This window comes from Lepisosteus platostomus, chromosome 5 (assembly GCF_059453375.1).
Source record: "Lepisosteus platostomus isolate fLepPlt1 chromosome 5, fLepPlt1.hap1, whole genome shotgun sequence".
In the NCBI taxonomy this organism is placed as follows: domain Eukaryota; kingdom Metazoa; phylum Chordata; class Actinopteri; order Semionotiformes; family Lepisosteidae; genus Lepisosteus; species Lepisosteus platostomus.
The window spans coordinates 32087297-32110612 of NC_142615.1; the positions used below are offsets into that span (position 1 = coordinate 32087297).

Below are 23316 nucleotides of genomic sequence, written 5' to 3' on the forward strand. Positions count from 1 at the left end.
CACCCCGTGTGAAACATCATGAGCATCTGTTAAACCTCTCTACCTACCCGTTCCTAGCAGAGACATGACGAGGGTCTAAAGGGACATTTTGACCCGTAGAAACATTTTATCCTTCTGTACTTTCCTGTGCAGTCAGGCCAGTTCCACTTTAACTGCGCCCGACAACGGAGGTCGTTTTGAAAACAACGAGAGTAAAGGGACACTGCACGTCTGCAGAACATCACGTCCGAGTTTAAGGACAGCAACATCAGAGATTGGAAGCTAGGGAGTTTCAGGTCTGTGTTTTTATTATAGGTTCAAAAAAATCGGAATACCTTTTCAAGAAGTATTTCAGAATCCCAGTCAAATCCAGTACGAATGCTGCATAGATCTGGATTGTACAATTAGTATACTGTTTGTCCGTTGAATCAAACACGCCTTATGAAGCATTTCTAAAACAGGAGAGATCGTTAGGGAATGAGTCTTCCTGTAAAAATAAAATGACTTCAACTTCAAAATGGTACAGCCCCTGACTCCATGGTCTGATCACAAACAGATCTGGTGTGCTGTCAGTCCAAGTTGGAAGTAACGTTCAAAAGCACTAAAAATCTGACTTAGGAACGAGAAGACAGTGTTTTTTTAAACGAGTAAATGATAAAATAATATACTGCCTGCAAGACTATGTCAAGTTCAAGTTCAAGTTTAAAGTTCAAGTTCAAGTTTATTGTCATTATACTCATACACAGGTATATGGTATAACGAAATGCTATTTAGCTAGCTCTCAGACATAAGTAGTACAAAGAAAAAAACACAACAACAATACAATTGTATTACAAAAGAAAGACAGAGACAACAGCCGATGTGCAAAAAACAACAACAGGCAGTGTGCAAAACAACAAAAAGGTAACAGGTTATGTGCAAAAACATGCATCAAAAGAATGAAATAAAAGGATAGAAATGATGGGGAGTGAGCTTTTGACATGTATGGTAGAGATAGATTTTCAATGTGTGTTTGGGTTTTTGGTAAGAAAGAAGGCACTGTGAGGTTCAGATCATAGGTGAGAGGTGAGGAGAGAGTGAGAGAGGCTGGGAGTTTAATAGTTTGATAGTGCGGGGGTAAAAACTGTTTCTGAGTCTGGTAGTCTGGACCCGAATGCTCTGGTACCGTTTTCTATGTCATGCTTAACGCCACAAATTGCGTTAGTCCAGTTGTATCAATCGTTCTAAAGTTACAGAAAATAGGATGCGACTGGTGCAATCAGCACACATTTTTTCAGGATAGTCGAGCGGTTTAAATCAGCAAATTCACAGCTTCGTGTCTTTTAAGCTTTGTGTTTCACTCTTCAAATAGAGGCACGGGTTCAAATCCCACTCCTGACAATCAGGCGTTTTACCCTGTCTTTTTTACCTGCCTTTACACTGTTTCAGTCTTGTTGTGCTCGCTGACAATCACAGTACGAGGAAAACGGAGAAACTGCTTAGCAAAAACATAACGGACAGAAAAAAGCTACGTAAACACGTGAATGTGATTAGCAGCAGTAAGGTACAGATGCAGCCATTCAAAGTGCACGGTACAGACACGTACCGGAGGTAATTGGCTACGGCGACGCGCATTTTGATGCAAGATGACGCGCGGTACCCCGGTACGTGATTGATTGACCGACAGGGGCACTCGTGGTCCGTTGGTCTGTCGTAGAAAGATTTACAGTAAACGTCTTTACTGTACCCGTTGTAGTATTGAATATTCATATGGAATTTTACCACTGAAGGGAAATCTTAGTATCTGAGCATAAAAAGAATAGGAGCATACTGTAACTCGTGTGAAGGCCATAAACGATATTAATTTTGGAACATAAACATACAGTATATGGCTGGTCTCGGTACTTTAAAGAAAACATACACGAAACATGGTTTCATTATGACCAGAATCGGTCTTGAGATATTTATAACTTGATTTACAGTATTTGAGAGGTATGTCTTAACACCGATACTACTTAAATACTGCTCACGTATATGTTTCTAGGTTTATATTATGCATTTCATACGGTCAAATTACTTTTGAGCAACTGATAAGAAGCGCGAAACGGTATGCCCAGGGCGTTTTAGTTTTCATTTTGTTTTAATGCAGTGCGGGGACTCTGCTATAACTATATCGCCGTGGATTGATTACAGATATCTAGTACATACAAGTCATTTTTTAAATGGTGTAGTTCGTCTTGTAAAAATGTTACGAGTACATCATCTGTCAACAATTACACAGGTTCTGTTTCCATATTGCGGATTTTGGTTACGTAATATTATTTTCTAATTTCAGGTTGAGAATATATGATTTGGGCAAACAGAGCTGCAAAGAAGTACATTATGGGTTGTTGTTTGTTTTGCAGTTTTATCTAGAACAAGCGATGCTTAAACCTTTGTCTGATTCTTGTGAAACTATCCACACGACAGTTACCTAGGAGTTGACTTCAGTGATGTCACTGATGGGATGTTTCTAAAAATCCATCCACTGTAAAATGTCTTCTCCAGTTGTCCTGCATATGTATTCGCTAATGAAGCTGTTTGTTCTGAGCCTGGTTCTCTACATTTTCTGTATGAACCAGCTTAGAGGGCTAAAGACAGCTTGTGTTTAAATTGAGTGTAAGGTAATTTATGCTTCTGTGTATAATGTTTCTGTAGTGCTTTTTCAGCACTCTGCATGTGACTGCGCCGGTGGCACTGTGGGTTATGTTCCTGACTCCCATGTCACATGGTTTGTGATTGAATCCCATGGAACTATGACTTTATTTTTTAACAAACATTTCTTTGAAAAAATGAAACATTTCCCTTGGTCAGAGATTAAATAAAACCTCACTCGCACCAAACAAATTTATATTTCTAAATATCACAACATGATCCAATTTAAGTATTTTTAATAACAATGAATTGTCACCTATGCGTTACAAAAATGCATTTTGATTTAAATCGTAAACTCGTGTTTAGATATATGTGTTTAAAGGCGATATATAAAACCGCTGATTCTTATGGAATGTGTTCCGCCGGGGATTCAAAAAATATATTTTTTTTAATCGCGTATCTAAGCAAAATTGCAGTATAACTTTGTTCATGCACAAACAGTGGCATGTTACATTATTAATTTGGGTGTCTCCTATTGCCAGAAAGCTCTCAATTGCATTTTGAGTGCGGTTTTTAAATTTTTCTAATTTGCAACCCATAAATAAAGCTGATGCAGTTTAGACTTACTGTATTTTAAACTGTATTACAGCAGCACATTGGACAATGCAACGTAAATTGCAAAAATGCACTTGGAATCTGTCCAAGCCCTACTACAAAAATTATTTAAACTGCGACACTTATCATTCATCTTTAAATAAACTTTATTTTATATAGCTTTTTAAGCGAATAGGTAATTAGATTGCTCATAAACCTAATCGCTTTTTCTACATAAACACAGCGTGATTGCTCTCTGAAAATGCTTTTTCTTTATATTTAGGCTCAGATTTCAACTATAGATCGTATTATTATAAACTTTCTTGGAAAAATGTATTTTATGTAAACCATGTTTGCTATTAATTCATTTAGGGCTAGAATACGTTCATTGTCTTCCAATCGAGTCGAGTTGACATTGGAAGCTTGGCACGCCCGGACTGTTACACCAACGCATTAGCATGTTAAAGCGATTTCATTGAGGAGCCTAGCTTTCTTAACTAGTAAGTACTGTACTTCCTACTTTGAAAATACCTGTGAAACTGGTTTAATTCGTCACAGCCAGCACTCCCGCAGAGAGGGGGGTTGTACTCGTTAATGTCTTAGCACAAAGCAGAAACTTCTTGTATTTTCCGATGACATACAAGTGGAAAGATTACAGATTTGAATCGTCTTTTTTCTGAACCAGGGAAAATCTGATCATGTTTCTCTATAACAATAATAAAAAACTTTTATACTAAAGAATATTACTTAGTAATATTAATCATCATATTACTACCAAAAAAGTTGCCCCAACAACAAAGACATGATTTCATCATAACACCCTGCCAAGTGGCGAGATATGATTCCTTTGTTGTTTTTGCATAAAGGTTTAAACGATTAACGTGTCGGTGTCGAGGTTTGTTTTTATGGTTTGGTTAATAATGCAGTTTGTAAATCCATATTTACCAAACAAACGATAGCTGGAAAGCCTGCTGTTAGCGAGGGCAAACCTGATGTTGAAAGAAGTTGTTACTCTACAAAACCTTTTTCGTTTAAAGCAACAGGTGGGGTCATCTGCCTTTGGGAAATATCATCCCGCAAAGGATATTTTATTCTTAAATTCAGGTTTGGGACCTTGTTAGGACAAATAGGGACTTTGTTAATTTGTTTGTCACACAAATCGTTATCTTCAAGTTTTAAGTGCACAGTACAGGGTTCATGTTCTGCTGTCATGGTGGTCTGAAAATGATTTCTTTTTGTATATTAGCTCTCTTCTCAGTACACCGTATAGTTCTGGCTGTATGGAAGGTTTTGTGTTATCCTGAGGTATGCCAGACAATAAACATCTCTGAAGACAATTCCTTGGTTTCATGTTTCAGCAGGTTGTTTTGAGTGTTTGCACCTGTAGTTATTTGCAGCTGGGAAAGCTAATGATTATGATCTGGGAATGTAACTGAGATTTTTTTCTCCATGATAAGCAGCTTTGCAGCAGGTTATTTGTTTTCACTGCTTGAGAGGTATTGGAATGCTTCAAGCAAACATGCAGCTGTAAAGTTGAGCAGTTTTTAATGTCATGCTCTTAATAAATAAAGCCTTTAGACAATTAGGAGGTACTGGTATTCACAAGGTAGAAGGAGGTGTTTTCAGAGGCCTAAAGGGAAACTGTTATACCTAATGATTAAATACTTGATGAGACATTTTTTTACTGCATTGTTTATGTACAGATGCAGCCATTCAAAGTGTGCGGTACAGACACGTACCGCAGGTAAGATGACATGGGGTACCGCGGTGCGTGATTGGTTGACCGACAGGGGCACTCGTGATCCGTTGGTCTGTCATAGAAAGACTTACTGTAAACGTCTTTACTGTGCCCGTTGTAGATATTGAATTTTACCACTGAAGGGAAATCTTAGTAGCTGAGCATAAAAAGAATAGGAGCATACTGTAACGCGTGTGAAGGCCTTAAACGATATTAATTTTGGAACGTAAACATACAGTATATAGCTGGTCTCGGTACTTTAAAGAAAAAAATACACACCAGTATTCCATTTCTCCCTAAACATTGTAAGCTTCGAAGTCTTTAACTAACGTGATACCGGAGTCAACAAGCGTACTTTTAGAATTTGTTTAAAGGGAATATAATATGGAATCGCGTATCTCAAGAATTTAATAACGGTATGATTATATCCGTGTTCTGCGGCAGGGCTGTGTAGGGCTGTTTCGCCTGCCTGTTCATGCGAGCTGTCTTGTAGCCTACTGGTCTAGGTGCGTGACTACCAACTGACAGGTTGTGTGTTCGAATCCAGCTGGTTCTGGACCTTTCAGTTTTATTTATTTATTTTTTAATCGCGTAACATAAACATATTACCGTATGCAAACTGTACTGTATACAATATGTATATGTATATTTAATGTCTTAACTGTGCCCGTTTAAGTATTGAATATTCATATCTAAGTTAACCACTGAAGGGAAATTTTAACATAAACATACAGTATATGAATGGTCTCGGTACTTTAAAGTAAAAAATACACACCAGTATTCCATTTCTCCCTAAACATTGTAAGCTTCGAATGAAACCACTAAATAAAGACATAAATATAGAAATCTTAAGATTTGTTTTATTTAATATTGGTAGCAGGATGAACTGTCAGAGTGTATATTTTGTCGCAAAGTTGCTGCAAGATGTTAACAGTGAAAAAGGTATTTAGAAATGAGTTATTTCAAGATGAAAAAGAAAACATACACGAAACATGGTTTCATTACGACCAGAATCGGTCTTGAGATATTTTTAACTTGATTTACAGTATTTGAGAGGTATGTCTTAACACCGATACTACAGTGCTTAAGTACTGCTCACGTATATGTTTCTAGGTTTATATTATGCATTTCATACGGTCAAATTACTTTTGAGCAACTAATAAGAAGCGCGAAACCGTATGCGTTTTAGTTTCGTTTTGTGCTGGAACCTGTGGATTGATTAGACATATCAAGTACATACAAGTCATTTTTTAAATGTTGTAGTTCGTTTTGTAAAAATTTTACGAGTACATCATCTATCAACAATTACACAGGTTCTGTTTCCATATTGCAGATTTTGGTTAGGTATTATCAAATCCAGTGGTGCTGTGTTTTAGTTTACTGAGTCCCATGTCACATGGTCTGTGATTGAAACCTGTAAAACCGGTTTAATTCGTCACAGCCAGCACTCTTCAGGTGTGAGGGTCTTCTGCTCAGAATGAAACGCTAAAATGTTTGTGTATATTCTAATGGTAGTGGGGGCAGGGTGTGTGGGAACAGGTTTGGTTGAAATTGCATTGGAGATCTATGTTCTTCACACCTGAAACATTTTCTCTGAAAGCATTTTCTTCGCAGTTTAACCGATCTTGTTACAGCATGTTACAGTTTACTATTATTAACCATATTAATTTTAAGTGCTTAATGTAAAATCTTGTAAAAATATATTTTCATTGTTCAAATATACATTAAGTCTGACTATCATATAATAAGTTAAATACAAAACTAAAGAAAAAATAGGGTTAAATATAATTCAAAATATTTTGCTAACAATGTTAACTGTTTATGAATAATGAAATGTATTAACTAAGGAGTAGGATGGCACAGTTGTTAGTATGTTTTTTGTTTTGTTTCTTTTTCATAAATACAACAGTAGTACCTGATGTCTCAGTGGCTTTCAAAATTAAATTATGCATGCAAACCTGTGAACTAGAAAGATAACTAAGATATCCATCCATTATATTCCATAATATCCATGAAATATATGGCGCTGAAATATGTGTGACGCAGTGGTGGCCTGGCACGGTGAGGTGCGCTGGCAGCTGTGTGATGCAGTGGTGGTCGGGTATGTAGAGGTGCACTGGCAGCTGTGTGTTGTGACGCAGTGGTGGCCTGGTACGGTGAGGTGCGCTGGCAGCTGTGTGATGCAGTGGTGGCCTGGCACGGTGAGGTGCGCTGACAGCTGTGTGGTGTGACGCAGTGGTGGCCTGGCACGGTGAAGTGCGCTGGCAGCTGTGTGGTGTGACGCAGTGGTGGCCTGGTACAGTGAGGTGCGCTGGCAGCTGTGTGGTGTGACGCTGTTGTGGCCTGGCACGGTGAGGTGTGCTGGCAGCTGTGTGATGCAGTGGTGGCCTGGCACGGTGAGGTGCGCTGGCAGCTGTGTGATGCAGTGGTGGCCTGGCACGGTGAGGTGCGCTGGCAGCTGGGTGGTGTGACGCAGTGGTGGAAATGTTCACCATGTTTCACCATGCTGAAAATGTTTGTACCAGACTTTTTTGAGGCCTGTTAAATTGTGTCTGAAGTCTGATGTTGTAAATTTTATTGTTAAAAAGATCCATGAAAATGTCACTACTAAAGTAAGCTGGTACTGTTGGTATTGTAAGTGGCAAGTAGAGCTCATATTTTAGATTTTGTGTAGTTGCTAGCGTTGAACTGTGTGTTGGATGCACATGAATATATTCATTATATGCCAGCACACCTCACCGTGCCAGGCCACCACTGCGTCACAACACACAGCTGCCAGTGAACCTCTACATACCCGACCACCACTACATCACACAGCTGCCAGCGCACCTCAACGTGCCAGGCCACCACTGCATCACATAGCTGCAAGCGCACCTCACCGTGCCAGGCCACCACTGCATCATACAGCTGCCAGGGCACCTCACCGTGTCAGGCCACCACTACGTAACACCACATAGCTGCCAGCGCACCTCACCGTACCAGGCCACCACTGCGTCACACCACACAGCTGCCAGCGCACCTCACCGTGCCAGGCCACCACTGCGTCACACCACACAGCTGCCAGCGCACCTCACCGTACCAGGCCACCACTGCGTCACACCACACAGCTGCCAGGGCACCTCACCGTGTCAGGCCACCACTGCGTCACACATATTTCAGCGCCATATATTTCATGGATATTATGGAATATAATGGATGGATATCTTAGTTATCTTTCTAGTTCACAGGTTTGCATACATAATTTAATTTTGAAAGCCACCGAGACATCAGGTACTACTGTTGTATTTATGAAAAAGAAACAAAACAAAAAACATACTAACAACTGTGCCATCCTACTCCTTAGTTAATACATTTTATTATTCATAAACAGTTAACATTGTTAGCAAAATATTTTGAATTATATTTAACCCTATTTTTTCTTTAGTTTTGTATTTAACTTATTATATGATAGTCAGACTTAATGTATATTTGAACAATGAAAATATATTTTTACAAGATTTTACATTAAGCACTTAAAATTAATATGGTTAATAATAGTAAACTGTAACATGCTGTAACAAGATCGGTTAAACTGCGAAGAAAATGCTTTCAGAGAAAATGTTTCAGGTGTGAAGAACATAGATCTCCAATGCAATTTCAACCAAACCTGTTCTCACACACCCTGCCCCCACTACCATTAGAATATACACAAACATTTTAGCGTTTCATTCTGAACAGAAGACCCTCACACCTGAAGAGTGCTGGCTGTGACGAATTAAACCGGTTTTACAGGTTTCAATCACAGATCATGTGACATGGGAGTCAGGAAACTAACACACAGCGCCACCGGATTTGATAACGCTATAAAAACGTTATAAAATAATGTGACTTGGCACAGAACAAGTTTACAGCACAGTACAAAAATAAATGCTGACCATGACTTTAGAAGCATAAATTGTCTTACACTCAATTTAAACACAAGCTGTCTTTAGCCCTCTAAGCTGGTTCATACAGAAATGTAGAGATCCAGGCTCAGAACACACAGCTTCATTAGCAAATACATATGCAGGACAACTAGAGAAGACGTTTTACAGAGGATGGATTTTTAGAAACATCCCATCAGTGACATCACTGAAGTCAACTCCTAGGTACTGTAACTGTCGTGTGGATAGTTTCACAAGAATCAGACAAAGGTTTAAGCATCGCTTGTTCTAGATAAAACTGCAAAAAAAAAACAACAACCAATAATGTACTTCTTTGCGCTCTGTTTGCCCAAATCATATATTCACAACGTGAAATCTAGAAAATAATATTATGTAACCAAAATCCGCAATATGGAAACACAACCTGTGTAATTGTTGATAGATGATGTACTCGTAACATTTTTTTCAAGACGAACTACAACATTTAAAAAATGACTTGTATGTACTTGATATCTCTAATCAACCCACGGGTCCCAGCACAAAACAAAACTAAAACGCATACCGTTTCGCGCTTCTTATTAGTTGCTCAAAAGTAATTTGACCGTATGAAATGCATAATATAAACCTAGAAACATATATGTGAGCAGTACTTAAGCACTGTAGTATCGGTGTTAAGACATACCTCTCAAATACTGTAAATCAAGTTAAAAATATCTCAAGACCTCAGAATTCCTAATTTTCTTTTCGCTTGCTCGATTTGTAGTACGCTCCTAAATCCTTACAACCGATAAACAAAACGGCTTCATGTGCCACAGCATTCTGCTGCAGGTACGGGTTGCACCGTGTATTAGGCGAACTCGAATTAAATATTTCAAATATGTGAAGAATTTCATGAAACCTGAGAAAAGAAGATCACAGCCAATGTCAACAGTTCAGAGCCTGTAGGTAGCTTCAACAGAACAAAACGATCTGAAGCCGCAATTATTTCATAGAGTGTATTGTGACACTCTAACCACGTTGTTGCTATTACTGCTACTTAGGCTGCCGTTGCTTTAAACTCTACTCAGCGGGCAAGTAAAGTTGTACAAGGAATAGACTACTTTGAGCCGTCCAAATTCCATTATGTGAATTGAAGCTTTTTTTGTATTAATAACAGCATTAGTAATACAATGCGTGCTCAGAAACGTTACTTATTAGCTTATGAAGCAACAGTGTTTCGACAATTTGCGGTCTTCAAAAAGTAAACGCTGAAGTTTTTATACTTCATGTGAGCAGATCACCTTTGACTTAGAAAAGGAAAACTTACTCCCCTGTTGCTTTCATTGCAATATCTGAATCGAGACCCAAGCGCTAAGAAAGCTGAAAAACGCAGAAGTAATAAACCCGATTTTAATGTAGATACACATTTTCTAATGCAGCCTTCATTACAAGACACTCTATTTCTCGAAAGCGTGTTATGTAAAAAAGAGGAAAACGAAAATATATGGATGACAATATTTAAAAGATGAAGATTTACTTTTGAGAAAGTGTCATTTTATGTATCTAGACGCTTTTCAACCGCTGTTTTTAGAACTTTGCTGTGCTTCCTGAATCATTTTCAGTGTTATAAACTGGGTGTGGAGATAGCGATCACTTTGTAGAGCAGTTGATAGGCTGGAGCTGTTCAGACTACTCTTGTTATTTCTCAAACGCTTCTATCATTTTTCTTTCATGCTAGGACGCGAGTGTGTACATGTGTTTGGTTTTCCTTTCACTGATTCTCATTGAAGATTTGGGAATTAACGAAGAAAGAATCAGTAACCAGGAAGGCAGAAGCTTTGGTTCTCAACGATCTTGAAGACGCCCATGTAGAGCAGCGTGTGATGATTTGTACTACAAAAGACCAAGTGGTCAGTGACGTCTGCGTTTACCGTTGAAACTTTTCATCTCAGGTGCAAAAGCAGTTGTGTTAAACATAACTGAGTGGCGCAGCAGAAGCGTACCGGGCCTATTACCCAGAGATTGATAGATCAAAGCCATCCTCTGCTCTACACGTTTTATGCACGATTGATAAGCACACCATCAGTTTAATGACGTGCATTGAAACTGATTTCTTCTCTCCTGTGTGCAAACTTCACATTTACGGTGCTCTTTAATCTTTACAAATATGCAGATGCCCAAATGTTTCTTTGGTTGTTCTGAGATCCTTTATAGATTCCTCAAATCCTTCAAATGAACATCCATATCAGCACAATTATGTTTATATATTTTAAAATTAAGGTACATACAACAAAAATATCAATGTACATTTGTACTGTGCTCATTTAATAATGATTGTCAAGGATTGTCAAGTTCTCCAACAACTCTGTTATAATTTTAAAATATTTTTGCTAAGGATAAACAACGGGTGTATAAGGCATTCTAACTACAGCCAGCTGAAGATAAAATTCCACACGTGAAAATGGTTTAAAACACGCACATTTCCTGCAAAGTTCAAGAGGGTTTTTAGCGGAGATTATGTTTACATCGAAACAATCCGAAGCGCGTCCCTGACCACCAGCCCTTTGTTTAACAGCTGTACAAAGACACACTCCCGTGCATAAGGAAATGTTGTGTTTAGCAGAAGTGAGTTAACATGATCCGTGACCTAATTTACCAGAGCAAATACTCACCCAGCAAGGTCTGCTTTACTACAAAAGAGAAGACGTGATCATTTCACGCCGTTGTGGAACAAAACGCTTTTTTCTTGGAATTCTAAATCAATTAGAAATTCAGAGCGACACATAAAGGCTTTGTCTGCTTAAAAGTGATGATTTTTTAAAACTGATAGAAATGTAGAAAACACGCTTCTCACGTAGAAATTTAAGATGGGGGTGGGGTATTACTAGGAGCGGCGCTGAACTCACCATGGTGCAATTCATTTACGTGACGGGCTAGTGGTTTAATGGATAACGCGTCTGATTTCGGTTTATAAGATTGTCGATTCGACTTCTACCGGGGTTGTGTGATTTAAATCAGGTTCCTCAGAAATAGATGTCCGTTATGTAAATGAACCGCACCTGAAAGCAAACGTTGGGTCTGGGTTCCTTTCTTTCCTGCATGAAATAGCAAATCGTTACAAAAAAAAACCACCAACTAATGTCCAATGGCGTTAGTCATTTAAGTAAACATGAATATACTGTAAGGTCTTGGTACATGGGAGTGGATTTCAACCACAATTAAAAAAGGGCTAATTATAATTACAGGCTTCAGACACTTTTTCAAACAAAAGAGACCAAATAGTCCCTAACTTTCAGGTTTACTTGAACCTGTAACAAAAAGGAGGTCTGAAGCTTCCATTCTCTGATGTCACTGTCTCTAAAGCCGGGCGTGATGTTTCGCGGATATGCAGTGTGCCTTTTCTCTTGTCCACTGTGTTTACTACATCAGTGGAGACGGTGATGTACTATAGATCTGACCCCCTACAGCCCCGATATTCCTGGACAGGATATTTACCACCAGCCTCGTGAACTTCTCAACTTGACCTCTCCCAGAAGGAGCACAATTAACACAGAATCCTCTCTCCATTTAGCAAATAACACAAAACACTGTTTACCTGTCAAGACAGAAAACCGGGCTGCTCCAGGTGAGGCTTGAACTCACAACCGCGGCATGACTCCACTGATTATGTCATTTTACAAAGCCTGAACCAGGAAAGCGACTGGAAGTCGAGCAGTTATGGCATTGTTTTAATACTTGCCTACTCTTTCAATTTTTCCATCAAATCTTTTATTTGGGAGTACTTTCAATTGATGTTAATCCTAGTCCCGAAGAACGATTCTGGGCCATGGTGCGTCTTGAATAATGTTCTTATAGGCTTCAGTTTGGAAAAGTGCGCTCTTCAGAAGCTACCGAAACCGCTAATGGTTACATAACACTTAATGCAAAAGCAACGTTCGGGTTTGAAAAAGAATATTACTTGCTATGAATACAAACACTGTTACAGGAGGCGTGTTAGGGCTATTTTAGCTTAGATCATCAATTCATCTTACATTTCTTCTCCATCTATATCAACAGCGTCATCGCTACTGAGCGCTAAAGGCAGGTCCTGGCAATACTTCATGAGATCTTCTTTAGAAAACATTTAAAAAATACATTTCCACTACCATACATAAAGTAAAAGATACCGATTGCAGCTAGATGCAAATTCCAATCGAAAATGTATCAGCTTTAAAATTTGCTTTTGGATCCATACAACGACCAGCATGAGACTCAAAATATAACTGTGTTTGATTGTACAGCTTTTATGTTTATATTTATGTTAAAATTAAGGTAAATATATCAAAATATCAACATCCAACTTCACAGTGCTGACGTAACAATGCTTGTCAAGTCCTCAAACAATTCCGCGTTGTATTTCTAAACGATTTTAGCAGAGGACGCAACAGGAGTATAAATGATATCTCCCGCCAGCCATTCAAATATACTTTTCCATGGGTGAATATGGTTTTCTGGGGAGTTGCGGTGTTGATCACTATTGGACTTCCCCGGTCTCAAGTGTTGTTGTTGGACATGAGCAAAAGACTCGCATTTTCTGCAAATATAAAGAGAGTTAAGGTTTCGGCTTTAGCGGAGACAGTGTTTACATTGACAATATTAAGGAAGGGATCCCTGGGTGGGTGTGAACCACCAACCTTACAGTTAATAGCAAAACACACTCGCCAATTGCGCCACAGAGACTGACAAATGAGGATGTTCTCCATTCGCACCTATCCGGTCAAAAAATAAACATCGCTTGCATTTTCATGCCACAACCCATTTGTATCTGCTTGGCGGCGCAGTCGTCATGCACAAAGATAGCTTTGAAAAGCGTTAAAGGCAAGTCATTCTGAGTTGGTCGTTTGTGTTTTCGAAATGTTGTATTGCTGCCAAATGCTGAAATGATCTCTCGGCTCCTCGGTTGTCATCTCTGCTCTGTAAAGGAATCACAGCACGCGTCGGCTTCCAGCACGGTGGGTCGGGACACGATGCCGGTGGTCGAAAAAAGTGATGTCTTCCTCGTTAGTATAGTGGTGAGTATCCCTGCCTATCACGCGGGAGACCGGGGTTTGATTCCCTGACGGGGAGTCGATCTTCTTCTACCTCCTTAGAGAAAGGACTGGCTTTCACAGCGCCGTACACCTTTTCGTTGCTCTCGCTTTCAGAGCATCTGCACGGCACACGACTCGACATAAGGATGCGCATTGAAGTGAAAGCAGGAAGCGCTGCGACATGCACTGTGCAGATCCCGCCACACTAAGAGGTGGATGGGTCTGTTCGATCACAGCGCTAGGCGAATCCCCAAACAGTGTGCGTGGCGACAAAAGAAGCCGATCTGTTTCGAGCCGGAGACCTTTTGCGTGTGTGGCAAACGTGATAACCAGTAGACTACGGAAAAAGTGCGAAACCGTGCCCAGTGGCCCAGCGCTGAGCTTCGCCAGTGATATTCGATGTGAATTGAATGCTATTCAATTCACCCATCCTATTCAGGGGTGGAAGAGGTCGGAGCTGTGTATGTCTCTGTAGCTCGCCGTGATCGTATAGTGGTCAGTACTTTGCGTTGTGGCCGCAACAACCCCGGTTTGAATCCGGGTCACGGCAGAATTGGTGCTTAGACGAGCTCCTAGACGAGCAGAGCACAATGGATTAGCAATCCAAAAAGTGACTCCTGTTTAATTTTATTTTCGCTTGCTCGATTTGTATTACGCTCCTCAATCCTTACAACCGATAAACAAAATGACTTAATGTGCCACAGCATTCTGCTGCAGGTATGGGTTGCACCGTGTATTAGGCGAACCCGAATAAAAATATTTCAAATATGTGAAGAATATGTATTGTGACACTCTAACCACGCTGTTGCTATTACTGCTACTTCTGCTGCCGTTGCTTTAAAATCTACTCAGCGGGCAAGTAAAGTTGTACAAGGAATAGACTACTTTGAGCCATCCAAATTCCATTATGTGAATTGAAGCTTTTTTTTATTAATAACAGCATTAGTAATACAATGCGTGCTCAGAAACGTTACTTATTAGCTTATGAAGCAACAGTGTTTCGACAATTTGCGGTCTTCAAAAAGTAAACGCTGAAGTTTTTATACTTCCTTGTGAGCAGATCACCTTTGATTTAGAAAAGGAAAACTTACTCCCATGTTGCTTTCATTGCAATATCTGAATCGAGACCCAAGCGCTAAGAAAGCTGAATAACGCAAAAGTCATAAACCCGATTTTAATTTAGATACACATTTTCTAATGCAGCCTTCATTACAAGACAGTCTATTCCTCGAAAGCGTGTAATGTGAAAAAGAGAAAAACGAAAATATATGGATGACAATATTTAAAAGATGAAGATTTTACTTTTGAGAAAACCACTGGTTTTAGAACTTTACTGGGCTTCCTGCATTATTTTCAGTGTTATAAACTGGGTGTGGAGGTAGCGATCACTTTGTAGAGCAGTTCATAGGCCGGAGCTGTTCAGACTACTCTTGTTATTTCTCAAATGCTTCCATCATTTTTTTCACGCTAGGACGCGAGTGTGTACATGCGCTTGGTTTTCGTTTCACTGATTCTCATTGAAGATTTGGGAATTAACGATGAAAGAATCAGTTGCCTCGGAAAGCAGAAGCTTTGGTTCTCAACGATCTTGAAGACACGCCCATGTAGAGCAGCGTGTGATGATTCGTACTATAAAAGACCAAGTGCTCAAAGTGACTGCGTTTACCGTTGAAACTTTTCATCTCGGGCGCACTTTTAGAAAGCAAAGATGGAGCACTTCTGTTGAACCACAGTATGACAGCCAACAGCAAAGTGACGCAGTGGAAGCGTGCTGGGCCCATAACCCAGAGGTTGATGGATCAAAACCATTCTCTGCTATGTACATTTTATGCATGATTGATAAGCACACCATCAGGTTCACCATCATCTTTAATGAAGCGCATCCCTGAGTGCGTTTGACCCACCAGCCCTTTGTTTAACAGCTGCACAAGGACACGTTACTGTTGCTTGTCCTTTCTGGTGGTGCTGTGGGTTAGGTTCCTAAAACCCATGTCACATGTTGCATGTTCAAATCCAGCTGGAGCCACAACTCAAGTGTTTGTAGTTAAATAAAATACTGTCATTTTCCTGCCAGCTGGCAGTATTTCTTCTGCACTGACCAAGAGTAACCAAGAACTTCATTTCATCTTTCGCAGGCTGTAATCTACAGAAAAGGAAGTGAATACTTGTATTAAGCTAAATCAAACTGACGAAGATGCACTGCTGTTGTTTTTCTCCACTTTTCTTTAAAAGGAGAAAAAATCACCAGCATTTTTTTGCAGCATTTCTTCTGTCCTGATAAGCAAGGTTCAGAAGTTGTATGAATTTCTTGAAGTTCAGAAACAACTTGTTCCAGAAAAGAAATGAACACTTGCTTCAAAGTAAATCAAGACGTATGTCTCTCTCGCTGTGTGTGCTCTTATCTGTCCATCTCTCTCTCCTCTTCTCTCACTCTGGCAGTCTGTGCAGAGTATCTGAAGGGGATGTAACACCACTTGGCAAAGAAGAAAAATTCTCAGAAGCAGAATAAAAAATCATTATTCTCTTCTCAGTCAGATTCACAGCTCAGACTCACACTCAGACAGAAGCTCAACTCCGTACTGCTCTCTATCCTCACAATCCAGAACCAGAAGATAATCAGACAATCAGTGCTGCTACATGAACAATATCAAACAGAACAGCCTGGACTCATGTCACATTTCCCCCTTTTCTCCTTTCTCCCAGCCCTCTTAGAGACATAAGAGCTCCTGATTCTCCTCTCTGTGAACTGGGCTCAGGGGTCACTGATCTGGCAGCTGTGGGCTCTGTTCCAGGTCGAAAGCAAGAAGGTTCTATTAACCCTTTCCAGGACTTCCAACCCTTCAGTATTACTTTCTTTACTGTATATCAGCCTCCAAACATGTTTTTTAAGTGTTTTATAACACAAGTGAGTGTGGAATTATCTTTGTATTTATGTAATAAACACCAGTATTGACACTCTGATCAGTATATTGATTATTAGCAGCCAAAGGCCAATGGTCGTGACTACAATAGTGACCAGTTGACCAGTCTGTAGCTCTGAGCAGTGGGACTCAGATCACACAGAAGAAGATCTGTCTGTGTGTGATTTCATACGAGCCCTGGGATTCAGCTTCACTCACAAGTGTCTTATAAATGTACAATTAGATGAAGTCTTGTAACAGTTATACAGTTAATTGAAATCATCAGACTACCTATAGATGTGAGAGCTTGGTGGAAATAAAACCAGTATACACCTCCAGGACCACGAGTCTGATCCTCCTGGCTCTTATACTCTGAAGATTCGTGTAAAACCCTTAAAAGCGCTTATTTTAGGGACTCGTACTCATTCTCTACTGCTCCACATGGGAACGATTTGTAACGCATTAATCTGTGAAGTAAACTATTTTTTTTCTGTTTAATGATTTTCATTCCTCGGTTTGTCGCTCTCCTTCTCCAACTGTTATAAATCGGCTCTCTTCACAGCCCGGTTTAGTTTTTTTGGAGATGTTATTTTTGTTTGAAAACCAGGAGTCTCCTCCAGCAGAGATGCACTATTTTTAAAAAATTATTAAACGTATAGAATTTACAAATATAACTACAACCAGAAGATCAGAAACATGTACAAGAGAAAAAAACACAACAGAAAAAAAATGTAACCACCAGAGGTAATGAAGTAAATTATGTGATCAAATTGTATTTTTACATATATCATGTTTTCCTTGCTTTATTATTTCTCAATTATTTATAGAATTTAAATAGTGTTTCAACATGCATGCGTTTCCTGTATAAAATAAAAATCAGCAGTCACTTTTTTACAAAACAAAAAAAAAACGCTTTTCTTTTTGCAACATTTCGAGTACCTCTGGCATTCATGAAAAAGACGCACAAAAGCAGCAGAGACACTTATGCTCTGTCAGAATAAGCGGTGTGACATCACAGACACCAGCCAGAGCGCTGGGATCAGAGAGAGAGACCGCGGGAGGCACGGAGCGCACAGAGAAAAGTTATTGATCACTTATCTATCGACAACCAATTATTTCAACTGAAGAACCATAGAAAAATCGATTAACTTCACCGATTGGTGAGTACTGATTCTTTTCTTGACCCTGTTTAAGTATCTAGAAAACAGTTAATAAAGACTGTATCGACCAATTAACATAGTGCGTTTAGGGTTAATAATGTTCGATCCGAAATTAAACAATGATTATTCATATTATTATTTAGGTAACTGTATCCTAGAGCTAGAAAATGATATTTCAAGTTCATAAATGTATGTAAGTAACAGTTTAAATGCATTTTTCCAGTGTTTATAAATCATAAGAATGGTAACCACGGCGACAGGCGCCCCATCACTCCTCGCGTCTGTCTCGCATTTGTCACAGAGAGCGGTGTGACGTCACGGGTAGTAACTAATACTAATATCAGTGTCTTCATGTTAATATTAGTGAGATTACAACTGGTAGTTTTAATGCTAGTGTTCATGTGAGTATTCATGACAGTGGCACTACTGATTGTTTTAGTTTTAATGTTCATATTCATGTTAATATTAATTATAATTATAGTGTTACTGTTGAAGTATAAGTAGTATTTATATTTGTGTTAGTTATTGTGTATCTGTAGATAAGTGTGTTTGTAGTATCTGTGCGTGTGTGGGTGCGTGTCTGGAAGTGTGTGGTGTCTGTGTGTGTGTGGGCTGTGTGCCTGTGAGTGTGTAGGTATGTGTCTGTGAGCTTGTTGTGTCTGTTATTGTGTGAGCGTGTGGGGTCTCTGAGTGTTTGGTGTCTATAAGTGTGTGTCTAGGAGTATGCGTAGTGTCTATTTGTTTCTGTGAATGCATGCCTGAGAATGTGTGTGTTTGGTTTGTGTCCGTGAGTGTGTGGTGTCTGTCAGTGTGTAGTTTTATATTTGTAAGTGTATGTGTGGGCATGTCTGTCAGTGTGTGTAGTGTCTATGTGAGTATTAATGATGATAGCATTACTGATAGTTTTAGTTTTAATGCTAGTATTTATGTAATATTAGTGATACTTATAGTGTTAGTGTCAGAGTATTAACACTCATCATCATGTTAGTTTTCATGAGAGTATTACTGTTATTATAAGTATTATTAGTCTAGTAGTAGTTTTTGTCAGTGTTAGTAACAATGATAGTGTAAGTTTTGGTGATTGTGTTACTGTTGTAATATTAGCAGTATCTGCATTAGTGTTAGTTATAGTGTATCTGTACCTAAGAGTGTATGCGGTGTCTATGTGCGTATATAGTGTCTATTTGTGTATCTGTGAGTCTGTGAGTGTATATATGTGAGTGTGTGAGTGTCTTATTGTGTGTATAAAGGTGTGATGTGTCTGTGAGTGTAAATGTGTGTGAGAGTGTAGGTGTACAGTATATCTATCAGTGTGTGTGAATGTGTGTGTAGGTGGGCTTGGGTTCCACTGATGTGTCTGACAGAAGTGACCCATCAACAGGTGTTGAGTTCCGCTTGCAAATAAAAAGACTTTCTAGAGTCCAGGCCAACGTCCAGAGAGCTGTGAGTTCTCTGTTTTTATCAGTATTAGTAATAATGACAGAAGTAATTCCCACGCAAATGTTAATTAACCAAAACAGACATCAGAAAATATCGCCTTTGCAATGATGTCACTCCTCTTCTTCATGAATTTTCTTTAATGACAGGACATTTCTCTGTCTGAGTGCCTGCTGCGAGTAGTGTGACAAGCCATTTCTCTCCAATATTTTCTAGTTCAGTTATTTATCGCATACAAAATATTATTCTCATTAAGAATATTTTACCTGCAAAGTCACAGTGAAACTACTTCGGCGAATTAACTTTTTATGGGTGGAAAACGTTCCAGGGAAGGCTTGAACACACAACCTCATTATAACTCCACTGTGCACAGCTACATGCATACCACACACTGACCAACTGTGCCGCTGGACCTCTCTAAGGCAGGCTCCTACACCAATTGTAAAACTGGCACAAACGTAGGGTGAAACAGGGTTTTGGCTGTGGATACATCTCCGCATGAGGGAAAGGGACAGTAAAATAGTAAGGAAAATAAAAGAGAAGGAACTGAAATATACAGTATGTGCTCACTGTAATATACAGTAGGAAGAGGTGGTCAACAAGCAAAACAGCTTTGCGGATAATGTGAAGTGACATTGTTTTGTGTCAGTTAGCCCACGAGTTGTGCTTCATGTGCCTTAAGCTGTTGAATTTGTATGGTTGTTGAATGAGATTGGTTTCTTCACAAGGCCGGTCAATTACCAGATGAGAGCTTGCCGATGCACTCCTTCATGAAGACTTTCTTTAAGATGATTACACCTTTCATTGTTAAGTCGCCTCCTTTGCATACAATAGTAGCACCAACACTAAGAGAAAGGATGGGAAATGGCATTTATCAAGTGATTGCAGTGTTTGTTTGACTGAGGATCCTTGTGTGCTGAACTGGCCTCTGGAGAAGTGTAGTGCAGTAAAGGAGAAGATTTGTGTCACTCAAGGCTGTAACGGAACAGAACAATACAATTACAATACTTTTATGAGAGCAAATAATACTGGTGCATCACAGTTCTTATAATGGTGAAAACAGGAGCAACTTCTCTACAGTTTTGACTGAAGTATTTAAACGGCAAGAAATACTATCACTATGCAATTAATTAATGCAATTGGGCTCCTCTAAATGTTCTAGTCTGATGAAACAATGTATAGAATTAGGTGACAATTTCAGAATTCATTCAAATGCACAAGATTAATTTTCAGCAGCAAAAAATGTCGAAAATATTTTACAAGAAAGAAACCTTACATTCACCTAAATCAACATTGACCCTTTACATTAGCAGAGAACACTATGACAGTTAGTTAGTGTCACTGGACACTGCGTCACAGAGGCTGATCTCTTCAGACTTCAATGAGTCTTCCGACTTGTCGTAGCTGTTGAAGAAGCACCTGTTCAATCTCAACTGAGATTTCCTGAGAGATCGTTCAGCAAGCGAGTCCTCCCTCTGGACTCCGCACTGAGCTGAAAGCTGCGCGAATTCCTCACTTTATGTCCTGTACTGTTACATCCGTTCTTGTGTACGTGTTATCTTGTGTTATCTACGTGTAGAAATGTGACATGTTCATGCGCGTCTAGAAACATTACTGCTCTAGTACAGGAGCAAAAGACTAAAAGAAATCACACCCAATTTGAAAAAATCACGTTTGACAAACCATAGGAGGAAGAGAATAGGATTCTTTGGTTGTTTGAGTACATAAATCAAAGACACTACGTTCAGCATATTCACATCAGGCACTCGGACAGAGATAAACCCAGAGAAAATCTTCTCACATTTTAATCTGTAACTGCAGGAATCAACAAATTGTTGATTATCTCAACAATAAGTTTTGACCTTCACTTACAATTTTTAAACAATTTACAAAGCCTACAGTGGACGACATTTGGCTCCGGCACACAACAGTTGCTTGGAATATCATTGTAATATTTAATTTGCTTTCCCGTCACACCACTTTTATTAATAATGAAGTTTATCAATACGCGTTTATTTAAAACATGTCACTTATTATTGATAGAGTTTCATTCTGTCTTAATTAGGAGCTGTATCACAGCTAATGCATGCAAAGCCTTCAGTATGCGATTGTGAGAGTTCAGTTATCCCAGGGAGTGAAGAGAACTGAAATTTAGTAAATCCATATTTTAATAGAGTGTAAATCTTCAAAGTGTTCTGTCACGTATAATCAACGTCGAACGTCGAATTGCAACCGTAAAATCGACGACATGAATAAACGCATATATAACGTCGAAACACATCTAACACAGTGCCTGAGGCTTTTTACTGTATGTATCGTGTGTGCCGCAACTAGGAGTATACGGCACTCTGCACAGTGCACGAAGTAAATTATTTTGGCAGTAATTAATTTATTATAATTAATTTATTATACTATATGTATTATACACGTGTAAATTAATTACTGCCAAAATAATTTACTTCGTAATTTACAGTAAAAAGCCTCAGGCACTGTGTTAGATGTGTTTTCGACGTTATATATGCGTTTATTCATGTCGTCGATTTTACGGTTGCAATTCGACGTTGATTATACGTCTAGGCGACGTATATATACGTATAGACGTAATTTCGCCGTAAATATACGTATATTCGATGAATCAATGCCCACTGGGCTAACAAAAAGCGCTTTTACTGATCGTATTGCAGGTCTTAAAACACTAACATTTGGCAGCAGTGGGATTCAAACCCATGCCCCCAGAGAGACTGGAGCCTAAAATCCAGCGCCTTAGACTGCTCGGCCACGCTACCTTCCTCCATATCCATCTTCCTCACATTGCTGGCTTGGAAAATGCCGGGGGCTTCGGCTCTTGTCGTCGGATCTAATGATATCCTGACATGTGGAAGTGACTGCACCTTCATCTTCCGAAAAGCTTTCAATAGCACAAATGCTACTTTCACCGGCACAGACGTAGCAATAACGAAAGAGGTGGGTTTCATACTTTGTGCTGTTTGTAGGGGCGCAACTCTACGTCGATCTACTGACTTGAGCAAAAATCAGAATCCTCTGCTATTACTGTTGCTTTTTTCATAGTTTCTTTAAATCCTTCATTTGAACATAGATTTTGAAGGATATTGATGATAATACCACATAAATTGTGGTTTTCTTGTGATCGCCAATTTTTTTTTCAAATACCAGCCTTTTTTACAGTTCCTTGCGTGTTTCACAAGGTATAATAGCCCCCCACGCATCCTCAGCTAAAATTAAAGTAAATATACCAGAATACATACAGTGCTAACCCAATAATTCTTTCCAGGTTCTCCAACAAATCTGCGTTGTTATTTTAACATGTTCAGCTGAGGGTGCAACAGGAGTATAAATGAATTTTCCCGCCAGCTGTTCAAAGACCAAATTCCATGAGTGAACATTATTTTCTCAGAAGTTGCCGGCATTGGACTTTGCCGGTGGTAATGAATTATGTCCACAACTGTTGTAGTAGTTCCTTCTTGAAATTCGACACGTGCAAAGCACTCGTAATATCATAGGTGTTAAAGTTTGCTGAGTCTATTCGAGTCATGGTGTGTATCCCTGCCTATCATTGGGAGACGGGTAGCTTTTTTACACTCAGATTCCAATCTTCAATGCTTTGTGTGAGAGCTTACATAACTTTCATTTTCTCACATTTTCTGACGACTTTTCCAAAGGGGCACCCTGTCAATTCCGAATACTTTTAAAAAATCTGCCTGCATGTTTGATTATTGTCATTTCATTTAGAAAAAGTTCAATATTGATCATAACTAAAGAAAATAATGATCACGAACAAAAAAGGGATAAAGATGCGAGTTGATCTTGAATCAGAGCTGGGTGACACGGGCTTCTGTTCTGATATGGTTGTACGAGAAACAGGAGGAATCGCCAATCTCCTATAGAACATGAGTTGAATCAGGAGTGAGACATTTCGTATACTCG

The 23316-nt window shown here is 39.2% G+C and overlaps 1 protein-coding gene across 1 annotated transcript in view; it reads left to right on the forward strand.

The window, feature by feature from the left end:
* The window catches only part of LOC148665564 (antigen WC1.1-like), a 589159-nt gene that overhangs the window by 384847 nt on the left and 180996 nt on the right, over window positions 1–23316 (forward strand). The window lies entirely within an intron of this gene.